The following is an 8,175-nucleotide window of genomic DNA, read 5'->3' as shown; positions in this document are numbered from 1 at the left end:
ATAAATAAGATAATTTTGTTAATTTATTTTAAATAAATCTCTAGTACTACCCATCTAAAATTAAAATTCTAACTACATGGCAATGGGTAAATGGAAAGTAGATAGTGGGATAGTGGTAATATGTAAGTGGTCAGTACTCCAGAACCCTGCCTCTGTCTCTTTTAGGCTGTGACTTGGAGATACTCATTCACCTCCTTTTGGAAGAATTTGTTTTCCCTCAAATCCCCTTAAAACCTCCAGCTACTTATTTTAAAAGTGTGTCCCCTGGTTATTGATCCCTGTACTGAGGGGAAATGATTCTCCCTATCTAAGCAGTCTATGCCCTCCAGAGCTTTGTTCACGTCATCAGGTCCCCACCCAGCCTTCTCTGCTGCAAGGAAAACAACCCAGTCTCTCTACTTTTTCTTCATACCTCCATCGCTCCAGCCCAGGCAACATCCTGGTGGATCTCTGCACTTGTGCAGTCACATCATTCCTATAGTGTTATTTATATAAATGATTTGGATGTGAACGTAGGAGGCATGGTTACTAAGTTTGTGGTGTAGTGTGCAGTGAAGAACGTTATCTCAGAGTACAGCGGGACCTTTATCAGATGGGCCAATGGGCCAAGGAGTGGCAAGTGGAGTTTAATTTAGATAAATGTGAGGTGTTGCATTTTGGTAAGGCAAACCAGGCCAGGAGTCATGCACTTAATGGTAAGGTCCTGGGGGGAACATTGCTGAACAAAGACTTTGGGGTGCAGGTTCAATCGTTCCTTTAAGTTAGAGCCAGAGTTAGATAGGATAGTGAAGAAAGAGTTTGGTATTCTTGCATTTATTGGTCAGTGCATTAAGTATAGGAGTTGAATTGTTATATTGTGGCTATACAGGATAGTGGTTAGGCCACTTTTGGAATGTTGCTGTCAGTAAAGATGTTGTTAAACTTGAAGTGGTTCAGAAAAGATTTAAAACGATTTCACTGAAGTTGGAGGGTTTGGGCTATAGGGAGAGGCTGAATAGGCTGGGCCTATTTTCCCTGAAGTGTTGGAGGCTGAGGGGTGGCCTTATAAATGTTTATAAAATCATGAGAGACATGGATAAGGTGAGTAGCCAAGGTCATTTTCCCAGGCAGGGGTAGTCCAAAACTGGAGCGCATAGCTTTAAGATGAGAGCAGAAAGATGTAAAAGGAACCGAAGGGGCAATTTTTTTCACGTAGGGGGTGGTGCGTGTATGGAATGAGCTACCAGAGGAAGTGGTAGAAGCTGGTACAATTACAACATTTAAAATGGGCCAAATGGTAGTAAATGGGACCACATTAATTTAGGATACCTGGTTGGCATGGACACATTGGACCAAAGATTCTGTTTCCATGCTGTACAAATCTGTGACTCTAAGTTGGAGAGTGGCAGAGTTGCTTCTGAGACTAAGATCCTGAATTTAAAAAGAGGAAACTGTGATGGCATGGCACATAAGCTGGCCATAATAAGTTGGGGAGCATTACTTAAGGGGATAGAATGGATAGGCAAGTGAAAACATTTAAAGAAAACATTGGGGAACTGCAACAGTTGTTCATTCCTATCTGGCACAAAAATAAAATGAGAAATGTGGCCTAGCCATGACTAGGAGGGAAATTAAGAATAGTGATATAGAGTCTTAGAAAATAAGAATATGATGTAGAGGTGCTGGTGTTGGACTGGGGTGGACAAGGTCAGAAATCACACGACACCAGTTTATTAGTCCAACAGGTTTATTTGAAAACACAAGCTTTCGGAGCCTCAGACCTTCTTCAGGAACAGATAGCTATTTAGCCCTTGAGACTATTCTGCCATTCATGCTGATATTGGCTGATCATCCAACTCAGTACCTTCTCACTTTCAACACCCTTTGATCCCTTTATCTCTCTGAACAATAATCTAAACCTTCTTCACAACGTTCAATACTTTGCCACAACCACTTTCTCTGGTAGTTGAACTCCACAGGTTCACTCCTCTCTGGATGAAGAAACCTCCTTTCAGGAATCAATCTGGTATATCTTCATAGCACTCTGTCTACAAAGACAGACTATCATTCCTTAGATAAGGAGAGCAATACTGCACAGAATACTCCGGGTGCGGTTGCCCTGGTGTCATGCAGTATTGTTCAGTTCACTGGGTGTAGTACACGTTGGCTCCGCCCCAGCACTGTGACACTTGGAATGAGTTTCAGCCAATGAGTGAGCACTAGATACATTCCTGCCCGTTGTAACTTGTTACATGCGCAGTGCGGACATTGCAGCAGGTTGGAGGTGGTGCCACATTGGAGGAGGGGACACAAACATTTCGAGAAGCTTTCCAGGCCCAAGCAACAAAATCCCTGTCCTGCTCTCGAGGCAGGAGTTTGAGAGACAGGGTAGGAATGGAAACCACGGGAGGTGGCGGCCGAGGCAGTTTATAATCTCATGGGGGAGGCCTGGGGCCACGAGTACCAGGCCCAAAGATCACTAACCGCCATCTTGGTTAGGTCAGGGTCGGGAATTCTCCCCAGATACTTGGCCGCCATCTTCGTAAAGGGAAGCCGTGTCCCACTTGGGGAGAAATCGATGAGGCTCTGACTAGGAAGGAAACCCTAGAGGTGTGTGGGGAGGATTCACCAACACCTGCTGGAGACTCAAACCCTGAATCAGACTCATTGATTTGATTTTCAGTCAGCAGACAGGAATTGGGAAACTTAATCCAGAGAGGAGAGGATGGAGGAAGGGAGAAAACTGGGAGGAGGAAAGAGATGGGGGAATAGATCTGGATTTCAGTCGAAAGAGGAAGGTGGGTGGAACCAGGAATTTACAGATTTCAGAAATAAAAGAGGAGAATAACGTTCCTTAGGATCAAGACTTGTCTGTTCTGAATTTCTATCCTGCAATGACTGTGATGACTTTTGTAAACTCCTTTTGCAGGATATTAGAAGACAAGGATTTGCAGATATTAAAGACAAATCAAATTTCCGCTGAGACTGGTTGACTCATGCAATTTATGAGGACCTGAGTACCTTCGGCCTCTGAATGTGGAAGGAGAAATGTTTGACCTGTGTGTAGGTGATACGCACAATACTCAGCTGAGAGTGTTGCAGTGAGTAGACTGCGTAAGAGATTTACCCTATTACACGTCCCAAGTGGGAGCATTCCAGTGAATTTCCTGTGGACAGAAATTGAACCAATCAAGAAGGTTGGGAAAACATTTACACCATTCACAGTGGGGAGATACTGTGCTCGATCAGCGTGCTGTCAAGGCTTCAGTTGATCACCCATTCTGAAGTGATACAAAGGTGACAGTACCATGGAGAAACCGTGGAAATGTGAGGACTGTAGTAAAAGATTCAATTACCCATCCCAGCTGGAAATCCACCAATGAATTTGCACCGGGAAGAAGCCATTTACCTGTTGTGTGTGTGGGAAGGAATTTAATTAAACAACCAAACTCATGTCACACCAAAGAATTCACACTGGGGAGAGACCGTTCACCTGTTCAGAGTGTGGGAAGAGATTTACACAGACATCCTGGCTCATGTGACACCAGTGGATTCACACTGAGGAGAGGCCCTTCAGCTGAATTTACTGTGTTAAAAGATTCATATCGTCATCTGACCTGAATATACACCAGTGAGTTCATAGCGGGGAGAAGCCATTCAACTGTTCTGTGCGTGGGAAGAGATTCCCTCATTCATCCGGCCTTCGACCACACCAGCAAATTCATACTGAGCAGAAACTATTTGGCTGCAGCTCCTGCGGAAAGAAGTTCAGATATTCATCTGCCCTCATTGGACACCAGCGAGTTCACTCTGGAGAAAAGCCATTTACCTGCTCTGTATGTGGGAAGGGGTGCAGTCAATCATCCAGTTTGGTGAGACACCAGCGAGTTTACCCTGGAGAAAAGCCGTTCATCTGCTCCGTGTGTGGGAAGGGATTCATTCAGTCCTTCAACCTAGTGATACATAAGTGAGTTCATAAGTGAACCTCAATAACCTTCATACTGCAGTAGTTCAAGGAGGAAACTCACCACCATCTTCTCCAGGGTGACTAATGATGGCCCAGCCAGAGATTTCCGTATCTTATGAAAGAATTGAATTCTGTTGTTATTGCTGTTGTTGATCACTTCCAAAATTGACAGTCTGACAATATGAGATTTGTTTCAACTGATGTTAACACACCTATAACTAGCTGCACTTTGGTAATCTGGATATATTGCTGATGGTTTGGACAAGTGTCCCTTTTTAAAAGCACCAACGGTCATCCTGAATTCAAGATCTGTGTTTGGAGAGAGAAACAGATGCCTTGTGGAAGGGAAAACACAAAAATCATCAATTTGTAGAAAGAAAGCAGACAAAGGAGATGACCAAAAAAGCTTTGTTCATCAATGCTCCCAGGGCCAACTGCTCCTTTCATTGCCCTGTATTGCACAGATTAACAGCATCGCATCTGATAGGTCCAGGATAAAGAATGAAGTGAAACTGGGCTGTGTTTCACATTTTCTTCTTCATTCTTTCGGCCTCTGAATTGAAGAAGTTTACCTGTATACCTGGTCAGGCAGCAAGCTCGACACTCAATTCAGACTGAAAACAAAGACAAAAATAAAGCTTGTCTTTAATCCTCTAACCTACACTGATGACAGTGCACTGGTCCACTCAACTTTCTTCTTTACCACCTTATCCAACTGTGTTTAGGGAGCTATATGGAATTGGACCCCAAGATCCCCCTTTATACCAATGCTCCTAATGGTCCTGCCATTTACTGTATACTTTCCTCTTGCATTTAGCCTCCCAAACTACATTACCTCACACTTCTCTGAATTAAAGTCCATCTGCCATTTCTCCATTCAATTTTCCAATTGATCTACATCCTGCTGTGTCCTTTGACAACCTCACGATCCTCAGCTGCACCAATTTTCACAGCATTAGCAAACCTATTAAACAGACAACTTAGATTTTCATCCAAATCTTTTATAAATATGACAAACCTTGTACCACTGGTCACAGATCTCCAGTCAAAAAACACCGTCCCCACCCTCCCTCTGTAACCCAATCCAATTTAGCAACTCACCATGGATCAATCTCATGTGACTTAATCTTCTGGACCCACCTACCATGAGGGAGCTGGTCAAATGCTTCAGTGGAGTGCATGCAGACAACATCCACTGCACTGCCTTCATCAATCATCTTCGTCACTTGCTCAAAAAAACTCAATCCAGTTTGTGAGACATGACCTCCTCTGCAGGAAGCCAAGATGCATGTTATCCACATGAACTTTAGCAAGGCCTTTGACAAGGTCCCTCATGGCAGGCTGATACAGAAGTTTAAGTGACCTAGGTTACACCGTGAGTTGGGTACAGAACTGGCTTTGTTATAAAAGATGAAGAGTAGCTGGAGATCCGTGACCAGTGCTTTTCTGTAGGAATCAGACCCCTGTTGTTAACATATTTATTATAAAAAATATTTGGAGGAGAATGTAGGTGGTCTAATTAGTAAGTATGTGAATGACAAAGATCTGGGGAGCTGTGAGTAGTGAGGAGGAATGCCAGAGGATACAGCAGGACATAGGTTGACTGGAGACTTGGATGGAGAAATGGCAGGTGGCATTTAATCCAGACAAATGTGAGGTGATGCATTTTGGAAGGTCTAATGCAGGAGGGAAGTATACAGTAAACGGCAGAATTATGAGAAGCATTATCATAGAGCAGGATCTAGGTATACAGGTTCACAGTTTCCTGAAAATGGCAACTCAAGTGGAGATGATGGTCAAGGTGGTGTATAAAAATTGGTCATGTTGCAGCTCACTAGAACTTTAGTGAGGCTACGTTTCCAATGTTGTGTACAATTCTGCTCGCCAAACCACCATAAGGATGTTCGGCTTTGCAAAGGGTACAGAAACACTTTACCAGGATGTCACCTTGTTTGGAGGATATTAGTTATGAGGAGAGGTTGGATAAATTTGGTTTGTTTTCATTTGAACATCAGAGGTTGAGGGGCAACCCGGTAGAAATTTACAAAACTGTGAGAGACATGGATAGTTGGAGTCTAGAGTAGAAATGACAATTTGTGTAGGGGACATAAGTTTAAGGTAAAAGGGAAAACATGTAAAGGAGGTGTGAAAGGCAAGTTTTTACACAGAGGATAGTATGTGCCTAGAATGCATTGCCAGAGGAAGTGGGATAAGCAGATACAATCACAATGCTTAAAAGACATCTTGATGGATTCGTGAATTGGCAGGGAATAGCGAGATACAAACTGCGCAGGGGATAAAGGTTTCATGATTAGAAAATCATGTGTTAATGGAGGCTTGTGGGCTGAAGGGACTGTTCCTGTTCTATAGTGTTCTTTGAGACCTCAGTTCCCCAAATACAGACTGGAATATTGGTAGTGTAAGAGGCAGTGAGGATAAGTTTTCCTGGATTGTACGCACGACAATTTCCAAAGACAGTGCATTCAGTTCAAAAAGAAAGAGTGCTTGTTTGGTCCTACTTCTTGGGAATGATGGGGGCCAAATAGATCAAGTATCAGTGGCAGACCATTCAGGAGACAGTGATCACTTGTAGTAAGGTGCAGAATAATGTCAGATAATAACAAGCATTAATTCAGAATAAGAAAGCTCAGTTGATGGAGAGTTGTCTTCAACAGAGCAAGGACAAAGCTGGACAGCAATGACTGGAATGGCAGGTTGATGGGACAAAGTATAATTAATAATAAGGGCTACTTTCAAAGAGGAGATGGTTCAGGTATACTCAAATAGGAAAGGAAGGACAAACACATTCAGGGCTGCTTGTATGACAAATAGAATTTAAGATAAAGAAGAAAAAGTGCACTTATGATAGGTGTCAAGGAGAAAAGTCCAAATTGACAGTCACGAGGAATATTGAAGATTCAGAAGTTGGGGCAAGCAGGTGAAAAAGCAAACAAGAAAGGGAGAGAATTAGGAGAAAAGGCTGGCAGCCAGTTGAGAGGGGCTCATAACACACTGGTTACAACAATGTAGGAGAGAAACCAGAGAAACATGCAGGTTCTGAGTTCAGACAAGGGCGAACTTTAGGAACTCTGTGGCCTCATAGGAAGCAGCAGAGGCAGTGGATCGGATTGTCACTATGAGTGAGACAATGAAGCTCTTTGAGCTCCTCAGTTGTTGTTGTAGGTGAGGATGGAGGATACATTGGGGAGGGGGAGAGATGTTCAATGAGAACAAACTTGTATTAGAGATATCATAAAAAAAAACATACTGCACGTTGCACAGAATGCTGTTTGATCTGACTTTCATGTTAAATATAAAGACTGAGAACTGGAGTTATTCACACCAGTGGAAACAAATTCCATTGAAATGGTTCAGTACTGGTTGTGATTGAAAATAAAATCCAAACATCCAACAGATACTTACGAACTCACTTCTGTGTCAGCAAATGAGATAAATGAGTGAATCCCTTCCCACACTCAGGGCAGACGAATGGCCTCTCTCCAGTGTGAATTCGCTGGTGTATGTCGAGGTCAGATGATCATCTGAACACATGTCTACAAAAAGCACAAGAACGGTCGCTCAGCGGTGTGAATACATTCATGATTCATCAGTTGCCCAGAATGTTTAAAGCACTTCCCACAGTTTGGACGTTTAAAAGGTCTCTCGTCAGTGTGAACAGCTCGTGTGCCAGCACTGTGGTTAACCAAATGAATCCCTTCCCACAACCAAGGCTTGCATTGTGTCAGTCCAGGTAGTTAACTAAAACTGAGTCCACACACACGATACGTGTATGGTTTCTCTACACTGTGAACAATGCTTTCTTCTTCCATGTTCAAAATCTGATTTTGTTCTGTTTACAGTAAACTGAGGGGCCCATGAGACCCTGGGATGATGTCTGGTGTCAGTTTCCCTTTGAATACCCTGTGAAATCGATTTAAAACGGAACAATGGGAGTAAGAGAGAGTCCATACAAACACCAGGCTGCCTGTGTAATGAATCTGGTATTGAATCTGGTAGTTTGTAGGATTAATGAAGCACTATAAAAAGGTGACCACAAAAGTCATAAAAGCCAAGTGGTTAAATAATGTCGATCAGGGAACGGAACCTGCTACCTGGTCTGGACTTACACAAGACTCTGGCCTCTTTGTGAGTGGAGAGACAAAGAAAGAATGTGGAGAAAGAGGTGAAATACAGGTATTGAATAAATCCACATCTCAATCAGGACTTTG

General features: G+C 43.0%; 1 protein-coding gene across 2 annotated transcripts in view; it reads right to left on the bottom strand.

Annotated features, from left to right (window-relative positions):
- Nucleotides 1-1,717: 1,717 nt before the first annotated feature.
- The window catches only part of LOC109931382 (zinc finger protein 623-like), a 14,549-nt gene continuing 8,091 nt past the window's right edge, over nucleotides 1,718-8,175 (bottom strand). Inside the window, exons 3-4 of one of the 2 annotated variants that reach the window (XR_007262725.1) lie at nucleotides 3,809-3,932; nucleotides 3,397-3,733 (exon numbers count right to left, since the gene is read on the bottom strand). The gene's annotated coding sequence lies outside the window, so the exon portion shown is untranslated. Of the gene's footprint in view, nucleotides 3,147-3,396; nucleotides 3,734-3,808; nucleotides 3,933-8,175 lie in introns of those variants that run through there. The other variant, XR_007262726.1, reaches the window with a different exon arrangement.

Source organism: Rhincodon typus, chromosome 8 (assembly GCF_021869965.1).
Source record: "Rhincodon typus isolate 14 chromosome 8, sRhiTyp1.1, whole genome shotgun sequence".
In the NCBI taxonomy this organism is placed as follows: domain Eukaryota; kingdom Metazoa; phylum Chordata; class Chondrichthyes; order Orectolobiformes; family Rhincodontidae; genus Rhincodon; species Rhincodon typus.
The sequence above is the reverse complement of the archived record's forward strand: the minus strand, read 5'-3'. Positions and strand labels throughout refer to the sequence as shown.